The sequence below is a fragment of the Notamacropus eugenii genome, chromosome 2 (genome assembly GCF_028372415.1).
Source record: "Notamacropus eugenii isolate mMacEug1 chromosome 2, mMacEug1.pri_v2, whole genome shotgun sequence".
NCBI lineage: Eukaryota > Metazoa > Chordata > Mammalia > Diprotodontia > Macropodidae > Notamacropus > Notamacropus eugenii.
The window spans coordinates 359964837-359978203 of NC_092873.1; the positions used below are offsets into that span (position 1 = coordinate 359964837).

The 13367-nt window shown below is 40.7% G+C and overlaps 1 long non-coding RNA gene across 1 annotated transcript; it reads left to right on the top strand.

The window, feature by feature from the left end:
- The first annotated feature begins 719 nt into the window (after positions 1-719).
- Positions 720-11341, top strand: LOC140524029 (uncharacterized). Its single transcript, XR_011973543.1, has 4 exons — positions 720-1021; positions 3516-3559; positions 9364-9540; positions 11181-11341. It is a non-coding gene; the product is annotated as an uncharacterized lncRNA (long non-coding RNA).
- Positions 11342-13367: the final 2026 nt, after the last annotated feature.

Consider the following 13367-nt stretch of genomic DNA (forward strand, 5'->3'; position numbering starts at 1 on the left):
ATTGACTTGTACTTATATTTGTACCTACTTTCTATGTACTTATATGCTGTTGTTGGTCCTTCATACTCGAAGAGGGCCAATGACATCATGATGTTGGGGTCAAGGTATGGTGTGTTCAACTGTGACTGATAGTGCAATGCAAGCTCAGAAGGCTCTACCACAGGTCAGTACAAATAGTCTGTTTGAAGATTTGGGATAAAAATGTCTCTAGATTTGCACATCTTACCTTTCCTTTGTGTTACTGCAATTCTACTTTGCTCATAGAGTACAGCAACTTCTGGAATATCTTTATATACATATATTCCCTTGTTATCTCCCTGATTAGAATGTAATCTTAAGTGGGGGTCAGTTCATTTATTGCTTCTGTAGCCTCAGCTACTAGCACAGTGGTTGGCTCCTCATAAAGGTTGTTGATGTTAGGTTTTGTTCAGTCATGCGGCCAAATCTATGGCAGACACTGGTCTAGAATCCAAGCATCTCAGTCAAGCCTCAGGTTCCCTTCCCAGTCCTGCCTGAACCCTGCTTCTCACTTCCTCACATACGCTCATGTTTCATTTAGACCAGTAGAGTAGCATTTTTTCCTATTGTAATAGGGGAAATAGGTTAATTTCCTGCTCTGGGTCCCACCCTGTGATCTGGCAGAGCAATGGGAAGATTCTGTCTTCTGGGAACCCATCCAATCCCCACGTAGACCCTTCAACTCATATGACAAATAGTCAAATTTTGCACCCCACTGGGCAGCTCAGAGACCAGTGGGCAGAGAGACCCTGAGGGCACGAGGGCAGGACAACTATGAGGTAAGGAAGCTCCTTACCTGATGAGGCATGATGGGAAAATTGCCCTACGGTTCTACTGGCCTCCCAAAGTTAACCCAAGAAATGGATCAGATCTCCAGGGGGGAAAAGAAGCAAGAAATTTTCCCATCTGTTGCATATTAACCTCTGAACCACTTAACCAAACATTGGCTTCTCCCGTCATATGATAAGGTGTATCCAGCAAAGGGAGATGAGAACATTGGGAGGTTAGTCTTTTAAATTACCTCAGTGGAGTGGGGGTCGGCGGGATTAGGGGTGGAGGGAGCTATTGTTTTTGCCACAGAGCTCTGGGATATTCCAGACTGGGACATCACATCACCACCAGTACACTCAAGGACAGGAGTCAAGCACTTTTCTCTGCCTGGGAGTTCAGACATCTGTAGGAAAAAAAAGAAAGAAAATAAAGTCCATACGCAACATTCTGTCTGCTGTGAGCCTGGGCTGCAGCAAGGGGCTGATTATAGAGGAAGGAATGGTTTGTGTCATCGTCACACAGAAACGTCGGACAGTTTTTCTGTAGAGACACCACCAAAGACTCCTTTCATAAATTTGTAGACTTCCAAACTGCCAGGGCCTTCCAAAATCATCTTCCTCCCATCACCCCCCACCCCATCTCGGCCTTGCTTCGAGGCAGGATGGGCCATCACCCACCTAGTCTAGACAGTGGGAGCTCTCCAGCTCTCATCTCAAAGCCAGCTGGGCACATTCCTAGCATGTCAGGTCAATGGATGGAGTGGCTATACAGGCACTCACATTGCTGCTCCTTCCTCCTGGGCAGCTAGATGCCACAGCAGAGAGAGTGCTGGGTCTGAAGTCAGGAAGATCCATTTTCAAAATGTACACTTATTAGCTGCAGGACCCTTGGCAAGTCACTTAACTGCTGTTTGCCTCAATTTCCTCAATTGTAAAATGGGGGTAATAATGATACCTCTCAGGGTTCATGTAAGGATCAAATGAGATAATATTTGTAAAACATCTGGTATATAGTAGACACTATATAAATGCTTATTCCCTTCCTTTTCCCCCCATACTCCACTCCCCCTTCCTTCTCCCTTGCGCTTCCTATATTGTGAAAACACACACTATGGTTTTCTGAGGGAGATTTAATTCATTTCACTAAAGACACATTAAGCACCTAGGCAGCCTGGCAAAATGCGAAGATTATTGGTTTTTGGATAGGAATACCAGAATTTGAACCCCACCTTTGCCACGTATTACCTTTGTAACTTTGAGCAAGTTTCTTAAACTCTCTGGGCCTCACTTTCTTACTCTGTAAACTGAGGAGGCAGACTAGGTGATCTTCAAGGTCCCCTCCATCTCTAAAATGATGTGCAAAGCACAGGGTTAGCCATACAAGGATGAAAAACAGCACAGTTTCTGTCTTTAATTATAGGAAGCAGTGTATTCTCGTGGAAAGAGCTCTCTCTGGTGAAGGAGTCAGACAATCTGAATTCAAATTCTTTTTCTTTCTTAATGGCAAAATTGTATTGATATCTCTTTACATCTTGCATTTATAGCTTTTTACAGCCTACATTTCCTCCCTCTTATTGTCTCCATTCTTTCTTTCAGAGAGCCCTTTCATGTAACAAAGATTTTCAAATTCTGCTTCTGGTGTTCAATACCTGTACGACTATGGATAAGTCATTTAACTTCCCTGGCTATCACTTTTCTCACCTGTAAAATGAAGCAGTTGGGGACTGGACAGTTTTTACTGTCTTTTCCATTCTATTAAGGATGATTTGGCATAGCTACATAGGATCATAGATTTAGATCTGGAAGGGGCCATGGAATCCAATCTCATCATTTTACAAATGAGGAAACTGAGGCTCAGAGAAGTAGGGTGATTTATCCAGGGTCACACAACTTGGGTCTGAATCAAGGTTTGAACTCAGGTCTTCCTGAATCCAGGTCCAGTGCTCTTAGAATAATATTAGGCAGAATGTGATTGAGGTAAAGGAAAAACTTACACTAAATGATCTAGGAAAATTTGAGGAAAGCAAGATCTTTTTGCTAGGGAGATCATGGAAGAGTTTGCTGTGGCCTCACTGTGGTAGAGAGATAAGCAGTGATGCAGTGGATAGAGGAATGGGCCAGAAGTCTAGAAGACCTGAGTTCAAATAGGAAAAGTTAGTCAGCCTCTGAATGCCCTAATTTTCTCTATTGTAAAATGATGGTAATAATAGCAACTACCTCTCAGGGTTGTTGTGAGGATCACATGAGATAGTATTTGTAAAGTTCTTAGCTTAGTTTCTGGAACATAGTAGGTGCTTAATAAATTTATGCTTCATAAATTTCTTCTTTCCTTTCTTCCTCCTTCCTTTTCTGTTTCCTTTCTTCCCTCTCTCCCTCCCTCCTTTCCTTCCTTCCTTCCTTCTTCCTTCTCTTCCTCTCTTCCTTCCTTCTCTTCTTTCCACCCTCCTTCCCTTCCTCCCTTCCTTCTTTTCTCTCCAAAGTGTGTTGAAGCAAGAATGAAAAGGGTCTCAACATGGGGAGATGAGGAGGAAGTACATTCTAGTTAGTCTAATTATGAGAGGAAGCCTGTGCAAAGTCCTTGGAGGTGGTAAAATGACAGGGCAAGATTGGGGAACAGCTAGAAGCCCAATCTGGAGTTCAAGACATGGAGTAACATGAAATGAGGCTGGAGTCAAAATGTAGACAACCTTAAATGCCAGACTAAGGAGTCTTTATTTTAATCAATAGGTAATGGGAAGCCACTGAATGTCTCCCCATCCTGGATCTCTCAGGTATGTAAAGATCATAAGTGTAACAGGAAAATCCAATTGGAAAAGACCTACGTTTCCCCCCCCATCCATCCCCTTCTTTCATCCTTAAGACCTCTTCTATAGCCTATTTCATTAGCCTTCTAATAGATCTTCCAGCTTCCAGTCTCTCCCTTTTCCAATCTGTCCTCCACACTCCTGCTAATCAGACATACCTAAAACACTGATCTGATCAAATCAGTCTGTCTCCTCAAAACCTCTGCAGTGGCTTCCTGATATCTCTAGGAGAAGATACAGAATCTTCAGTTTGGTATCCAAAACCCTTCACAGTCTAAGCTAGTGTGGAGAAGGAAATGGCAAACCACTCCAGTATCTTTGCAAGAAAACCCCAAATGGGGTCATCAAGAGGCAGACAGGACTGAAAAATGACCAACAAAATTATTATTAGTTTGATTTCTGTTTTCCCCAGCTGCTAGTGTTTTCCTTTCTAAAGTTATCATCTCTGTCTCTTTTCTTACCTATTTGTTGTCTCCCCCATTAAAATGTAAGCTCCTTGAGGCCACTTTTTCTTTTTATCCCCAATATTTAGGACAGGCACCTTATAGATGCTTAATAAATGTCTATTGATTAATTGCTACTTCCAGCACATGGAACAGTCCCTTGCACATAGTGGGTGCTTTATAAATATTTGTTGAATGGAATTAGGTTCTCAAGATACTTGTGGGTAAGTGTCCAGTGGAAGTGAACAAGGATTCCATTTCCAATGAAGTCTATGCTGATGGCACAGGGGTTGATTGACATGTAGACTTCTTGGAAGATGAAGAAAGAATGGAAATCCTTGCTGGGTTCATGGTCAGAAGGAGTAAAGGAGGCATCTGGGTAAAGCAGCAACAAGAGCAGGATTTTTCTGTTTATTTATTGTCTTCTGTATGGGGAGTTCCTGAGTGGAGCAGGGCAAGGAGATGAGACATCCTGATCATAGAAAAGCTGGGGGTCGTCACAACTGGGAATGGCAAGCGGTAGCTAAAGCAAGCCAAGCCTGGAATTGCATGGAGATGACAGGGGATCACCAGGAAATAGATAATTGTCTTTAGACATAGACTCTGCCCTTTGCTGATGTCAGGCCAAGCTAGAATCATCCAGGAGTACGTTCAAACTGCTGAGACTTTGCTTATGTCTCCCCCATTAGAGCTGTAAGTCTTTGGATCAGCTCATTTCCCAAATTACTCTGGAAAAAAGGGCATGGGATTGTCCTTGATCAGGAATATAAAGGCTAACATTGTTTCCATTGCTTTACTATTTACTTATGCTCCAATTAAATATTTTGCTGTTTCAGCATTGTTTCTTGCCCACGTGGTGCCCCTCTGGGTTACCCTCTGCAACTCAGACTCATAGATAGCATTACTTGGAAGATGACAGCTTCAAGGCTGAAATCGCCAGATGGTGTAGAGAACAGAGCATTAGACTTGGAGTCAGGAAGGCCTGAGTGCGAGTCCTGCTCATATCACTAGCCATGTGATTGCTTTCTCAGACTGTATTTCCTCATCTAAAATGGGGATACTAACAGCACCTACCTGTATAAAATGCTTTACAAACCTTTTACTGTTATTCAATCATTTCAGTTGCAATTTTTGGTGACCCCATTTGGAGTTTTCTTAGCAAAGATACCGGAGTGATTTGCCATTTTCTTCTCCAACTCATTTTACAGAAGTGGAAACTGAGGCAAACAGGGTTAAGTGACTTGTTCAGGGCCATACAGCTAGTGAGTATCTAAGGGCAGACCTGAACTCGGTTCTTTCTGACTCCAGACCTGGTTTTCTATGCACTGCCCCACCTAAGGACCCTTTCAAAGTGCTCTATAAATATTATTTAAATTATTGTTATAGCTGCTATACTCTGAGTCAACAGTCCTAAAAGTCTGTATAGTTCAGGAGCCTCCTTTTATGTATTTCCCCTTCCCATTGGGGCTATCAACATTCAGGGGGTGAATCAGTAGTGGCTCGAAATCCTCAGCCTATTTCCTGACCCCTTTCACAGGTAAATAGGCCCCTTAAAGTCTCAGACCATTTACAAGTAGACAATAGACCACTCAAGGTCTGAAGTCCCTGCAGGCTGCAAAATGTCTACTTGGAATCTCACAACTGTGTATTTGAGTCTATTAGTCTGATGAGCAACTGAATGCCTAGAACTGAATTTACTTCCCAAGTCCTTAGTTTTTGAACGTGTGTGTGCGTGTGTGTGTGTGTGTGTTGGGGGAGTGGTGGCATATGAGAGGGATGGGATTTATACTTAAACCAAGCCTAACAGAGATAAGACATTATTTAAAATTTAGACAAGGCTGTAGGGTCAAGAGCTAGCTGGACTATGGGCTACATTTGTGGGGACTCACTGAGGATTAAAATGGACATTTTGTAGGGGGAGATTAAGGTAATGTAAATACAAAAGATAGCAATAATTTTTATAAAGCTAAAAAAAACACCTGAAGGTACAAGCTTTAGCTAAAATGCTGTCTCCTATGTGAGATCTTTCCCAATTCTCCCATCTACTAATGTCTCTTTTGCCTTCTCCCCAAAAGTGTCTGTTTATATTTGTTTCTGTATACACTCACGTCTGCACAAGAGGGATAGAATGGCTCAGTGGAAAGAGAGCTTGTGGTCTCAAAGCCAGTAAGACCTGGGTACAAGACTGACCTCTGACCTATACCACCTGTGTGCCCTGGACAATTTGTGGGGAAGGTTATTTGGAATACATTGCAAGGGTCCAGTGAAGTTTCTGAGGGGCCTCAGACACTTATTTGGATGGCTAGGTTGGCTCAGTGAGTAGAAGGCTGGACCTGGAATCAGGAAGATCCAAGTTCAAATTTGACCTCAGACACTTACTAGCTGTTTGACTCTGGGAAAGTCACTTAATCCTGTTTGCCTCAGTTTCTTCTTCTATAAAATGAGCTGGAGAAGAAAATGCAAACTACTTTAGTATCTTTGCCAGGAAAACCTCAAAATGGGGTGTCAGGATATGACTCAAATGACTGAACCATGAAAAGACAGTTAATACTAGTGTGACCTTAGGCAAGTCACTTAACTTCTGTCTCAGTGTCCTTTTCTGTAAAATAGGAATAATGATGGCACCTATTTCATAGTGTTATTGTTATTTGATCAGTGAAGTATGTAAAGTTCTTTGCAATCCTTAAAGTGTTTTAAAATATTATTTGTTATTGTTATTTTTACTATCTGGATTGTCAGCATATTAGCATTTAATTCACTCTAGAAGAGATTCTGGAGTCTAGTTGGTGGTGCAGAAAAATAGCTTGTTATAGGTGAGGATTTACCCCAACTAGGGGGAGAGGTAGAATCACAGATTTTTTTTTTAAAAAAAAAGTTTAGGATTGATCTCTTGCAGGGGTGGAGAACCTGCGACCTCAAGGCCACATGTGGTCTTCTAGGTCCTTGGGTGTGGCCTTTTGACTGAGTCCAAGACTTACAGAACAAATCCTTATATTAAGGGGATTTGTTCTGTGAAGTTTAGATTCAGTCAAAGCCTTCAGTCCTTCCCCAGTGTCAATGGGATGAAATAAAGGCTCCTGACTCCCAAGTCTGGCTCCAGACTATCTTTCCAGCCTTATTTCATGTCTCTCCTCTTCCTGTACTTCATGTTCCAGCCAAACGAGATTACTAGCTGTTCCTTAACATTATGCCCTAGAAATTCATTGTTTTTGTTGAGTCCTGCCTGACTCTTGTGACCCCATTTAGGATTTTCTTGGCACAGATACTGGAGTGGTTTGCCATTTCCTTTTCCGGCTCATTTTACAGGTGAGGAAACTGAGGCAAACAGGGTGAAGTGACTTCCCAGGGTCATATAGCTAGTAAAGTATGTGAGGCTGGATTTGAATTCAGGTCTTCCTGACTCTCTATCCACTGTGCCACCTTAGTACAACAGCAGCAGCAGCAACAACAGCAACACACAGCAATCACCCCTCATTAATCAATTAATAACCATTTATTGGGTGTCTGCAATATACCAGATGCTGTTCAAGGTGTTGGGAATGCAAAGACTTCTAAATGAAGATATTCCTTCCCTAAACAAGCTTATATTCTATGGTGGAGAGAACATGGATATGTATGAGGATAGGGGAGGAGGAAGAGGGACCAGACCTAGGATTTCATTGGTATTGAGAACTCTAGTATGAGGAAGCTCCCTCTAAGTGCCTTTCCTGAAATTTATATTCTTAGAAAGTTGCCTGTAAGTTCAGAGAGTGCGCAGAGATTAAGTGAATTGTCCAGGGCACACAGGTGGTAGAGGTCAGAGGTCAGTCTTGTACCCAGGTCTTACTGGCTTTGAGACCACAAGCTCTCTTTCCACTGAGCCATTCTATCCCTCTTATGCAGACATGAGTGTATACAGAAACGAATATAAACAGACACTTTCGGGGAGAAGGCAAAACAGGCATTAGTAGATGGGAGAATTAGGAAAGATCTCACACAGGAGACAGCATTTTAGCTAAAGCTTGTACTTGAAGTAAGAATGGAAGTCACATCATCTCCATCTATCAAAATTATCTTTTTTGAATGTTTACATGTGTATAATTTTAATGAACAGTTTTACAGATTTCCTTATGTAAAAGATTTGGGTTCATTTTCTTGGAAGTTCCAAAAAGACCCCAAGAATACAGCTGATGGTGCATCATGTCATTAGACTTTATGTAAAAACAGCATGTTTCATCAAACCTAGGATTTCTAAAAAGTCCACAAAAACCTGTACATAAAAAGAAAAACCCAAGGACAACCATAATGCATAATCTTTGAAATGTGCAAATATTTAAAAGCATTTCTAAGGTAGAGAACTTTGTAGTAATTATGGAAATTTCTGCATTCTATATAATTCAATGATCTTTTTAAAGATTATAGCCAAAGAAACTTACAAGGTACACTCAAATGCTGATGCTAGTACCGTGTCTTATGATCTTTAAAATCCGTATAGAGCGGGCTACTAGAAATAGCCAAAGTTGCTTTTACATTTAATTATTTGATAACATCAGCTCACTTGTAAAATTTTGATAAAATATCACACTGATATGTGTAAATTGGGACTATGGCTAGGGTACATTACTTACAAACCCAAGTGACCAGAGCTCTACCATGCTAACATCACTGGAAAGAAAATTATACACACAAACATCTATTTAATTTTTATATATGTTTATGCACACATATTTATTCAACATACATGCATTACGTATGTATGATTTATTTACTGATGTCATCATTTATAAATGAAAGGCTATTACTTTAAAGCTTCCCATAGCAGTATTTCATGACATTAAAGATGTGTTTAAAATCTGTTTTGGTCAATTCTTGCTATAAGCAGGATATTGGAATAGAGAAGTTTCTTCTCCAGGGTAAAGATGATGTCAAGTTTATACATTTTTCAAGATTGCACAGTGAAAGGCTTCTATCAACTAGTAAAGTTAAAGTGAAAAGTTTGCTGCTTTGGGAATATTTAAATACACAGAAAAAACCCAGTACAAAACCCATCAGGGTTTAATATAAATACTGGTTTATCACACAAAAATCTTCTAAATCCAATCATAGTGTTCCTTGCTTTCTACAGTGACCTCTCCACCAAATTTTAATTTAAAAAAAAGTGATTTCTGTAAGATAATTAATTGACTTGGACAATAAAAATTATGTTTAAGAAGATCTCTTCTCCAAAGCACATACCACAGTTCATTTTACTTCAAGTCTGTGTGACAGTATTTTACGCTAGGTACAGGAAAAAAAATGTAACATTGATCACTGCTTTATTTACCACTCAGTATTTTTTTTATTAAACAGGACATAATACAAATTGGAAGAAAAATAACATAAAGCTAAAGGAACTTTCAAAGGAGATCTTCATTCTCCTGTGGAGAAGGAAAAAAATTCAGCTGTTGAAGTTCTTGAAGACCTTGTTCAGTTACTGCTTTCCTCATGAAGCCCAGGCTAAAAGGCTTACTACCTGTGTGGATGTGGGTAAGTCACTCAGGTTCAGTTTCCCCATTTGGAAAATGGCTGGACTAGTTCTGAATCTTTCCAGCTCCAGAACCATGCTCCTGTGAACCTAGAATGCTATCCAACTAAAAGTGCTCATTTCCTACTCATCTGTGTTATGGATTTCATCTTGTCCAGACTTCCTTTCGCTTGTCACTTTCCAATTTGTATTATGCTTATTTGTGTCCATATCATATTGCCTCTGGTGTATCATATAAGCTTTGTGAGGACAGAGGCTAAGTTGCTTTTTATCTGTTTCATCAGGTTCCTAGAACAATGTCTTCTGCATAGTAGATATGTGAAATTAAAGCAACAATTATTCAGTTGAGATTGAATTGAATTATGTCTATTTTGCTCAGAGTTGTGTTGGGAGAATAGGGTAAGAGGAAGGAGTGATGAAGATCTGGACCAGGCTACTACTATCTAGGGAATATTCCTGCTGCTACTGCCAGGATCCTGTCATGGAGTATCCCTGTCCCGAGCCTGATTTTCCCTAACCTTCTGGGGACATAGTCTGGCCCCTTCAGGAGACAGACTTCCCTTTCTGCCAGCTTGACAGCTCAATCCTGATCGGTGGGAATAATGAATTCTATGAGGTAGTCACATTAATTGAATTCATACCTATATTTCCATTGGGTTGGAACCAGTGACCATGTTTTACATAATTATTTCTTCAAATAGTACAAATGGTAATACATGCAATGACTACAGGGTGTTCATTATTTGTACTAATTGGGACCTAGCTGTACATTCTTAGACAGAAAGACCATGGCATGACACTTCCCCACTAAACCTCACTCAATTGAATTTGCCCAAAACACAAGAATTCCAAGTTATGGCTCTGATTTTACAAGTCACTTTTGTATTCAAGTTCTATAGAAGGAATGACTTTTCTAAATTTTCATTCATTCACTTAGCATTTATTAAGCACCTAATATGGATGTATGAGGTCCAGGAGGATTAGCACCTCTGGTGTGAGAGCTTGCTAATCCCTATTTAGGGCTGCTCATCCACCTTTTGTGTTCATCTAATGCTTACCTGTGGCTCCAAGAAGATGTAGCATGCACAGTGGCTACACCCTGGTAAACCGTCTCAGCACACCAGCTAAACCACATTGAGGGTAACCAAGGTGCCTTAAACCCATGAGTAAGTGGGATGTCTACCCCAGGCACGTTAAGACTTTCCCCAGTGGAATAGGTGAATGAAAACAATTTATTCCAATGACCATGAAGGCAGCTGTAGCAGGGTCTGTGGAACACTTAGAACTTGGTCAGGCATCAAAGACGCGAAGGTCATTCACTGTATCAGAGGCTATCGCCAGTCACCTTGTCTCTTGTCCTGCCACTGGACTTGGATGATTCAGGAAAAGAGAACAAGGCCAACAACTTTGTACAACTCTGCCTTATTCAAATCCAATTCACTCTCAAGTCGACATCACCCTTCGATGTCATTGATCCTCTTCTAAAACCAAGGATGAATGACAACAATAAAACATATGTCAAGCACTGTGTTAGGTGCTGGAATTCTTCCAATACCAAATACATATTGAGTGTTCAATAAACATTTCTTGAATGAATAAATGAATTGATGTAGGGTCTTTTGGGGGGGGTGTTTCTTTGCAGAATCCACATGTCCACCCTCAGCACAGGCCTCCTCTTCTGATCAGGAAGACTTCCATTTGAGGAAAACCCACATCAGTCATCATTCTTTCCTCGAACTGAGACTAGCCCATGACTTTCCAGACCAGTTCCCCACCTTGCCCTTGCTGGGTGCCTGGCACATAGTAAACACTCAATAAATACTTTATATATCTATTTATCTGATGGCTTATATCCTCATCTAGAGGACAGAGGAAAAGGGAGGGATGTAGGCTTCCACTGTGGTATTTTCTGCTATCATGTCTTCCTTAAGGAATAACTCTGTCTGGGGAATTGGGGAAATTTACCAGTCACCTGTAGCCCAGATGTGGAGATTGAGCTCACTGTATATTGGGGGGTGGGAGGGTGGGGAGGCAAGAGGAGGGAGCTTTCTTTCTTTTCCTTCCTGCAAGACAAATGACTGAGGGAGTTGCTAGAGATTCTGCCATCTGCAGCTGAATCAAGAGCTATGAGCTGTGGGAGCATATCCCCCGATTCCCATGAACCCTCAGTGCTTCACTGGCTGACCCTGGCTCAGTGACTCTGTTGGTCAGGAAGGTGGTTCATGATGACAGCCTCTCTAGAGGTTGACTTGGCCCTCTCCTAAGTCTAGCTTTTTGCTGGTGCTGGAGGATGCTTTTTCCATTTTTACTGACTTTCTTTTTCTCAGTCTGATTCTTTAAAGGTCAGATAATGCTTTTGAAAAAAGTTTTATTGATGAGCCTTCTTTTCCATCTCTATTATTTCTATATAAACACTCACTTATTCCCCAGAGCAGATTCCTTCCTTGTAACAAAGAAAAACAAGCAAAAATAACTGGTATAGTAAATCATCTGATGATGTATACAGTATTGCTCTGGCAGAGAGAAGAGAGGGATATTTCCACCGCCATATTTCCCAGAGTTTAGTTTCTTTTTAGGAATCTTTTCATTTACATTGTGTAGTTATTATATCTACATGTAGGTTCTGATGAATGGGAACAATTAACTCTGTGTCAAGTGGTTGCATGAATTTGCACTATTCAAAATTATGATTATGTAAAATATGACCATTGGTAATAACTCAATGGAAATATGCAGTGCAAATTTAAATAATGCAACTACTTGATGAGATTCATTTTTGCACTGAATGGGATTTAGTTATATTGTGCTGGTTCTGCTTGTATTACTCTGAATCTGCTATACAAATTTTCCTATGTTTCTCTGAATACCTCACTTTCATACTGCCCAATAATGCTCCATTACATTCATGTACCATAGTTTGTTCAGCCATGAACAATGCCTGGGCTGACACCTGTTTTTTCAGTTCTCAGTCACCACAAAAAGTTCTATGACAAACATTTCACTATATATTTGAATTAGTTTCTGTCTCTGATCTCTTTGGGGTATATGCCTAGTAGTGGAATTTTTGGGTCAAAGAGCATGAACAACAGGTTAGTCAATTTTCTAGCAGAATTCAAAATTGTCTATAGTTCCATCAACGTAGTCCTAATATGCCTATATCCCCACAACCCTCCAACACTGACAATTATATTTACTACGCTAATTTATAGGTTAAGGTGAAACCTCAGAGTCATTTAAATACACAATTCTTTTATTAATCAGTAAATAATTATTAAACACCTACTGTGTGCCAGACACTATGCTAGATGCTTGAGAACACAAAGACAGAAATGGAATAGTCTCCAACGGAGAGTTTCCATTCTATTGGGGGGTAGACAGAAGTATGTACAAACTGGGCACAAGATGATTAGGGTGGGGAGAAGCAAGTATTAAGGGTGAGTGGGAGATGGAGGAGGAGGTATCAGGAAAAATCTCACGAGTCTTAAAAGAGGCTAAGAACTCAAAGTGGCCTAGGTAAGGAGGGAGTATAATGCAGGCAGGGGGAATAGCCTTTTCAAAGGCATAAAGATGGGAAATTGAGTACAGGACATGAGGAACAGTGAGAAGTCCAGTATGATCGGACTGTAGGATCCATGAAGGGAAATAATGTATAGTAAGGCTAGAAAGATAAATTGCGGCCAGGTTGTGAAGGAAGTTTGACTTAAATCATTCCTGTTCTCTGAACAGGGTTGTCCTCTTTACCAAAGTACCTCGCCCAAGATAAAATGTTTGTGTGCATGTGTGTGTGTGTGTGTGTGTGTGTGTGTGTGAGACGTATGTTCTGTGTCCT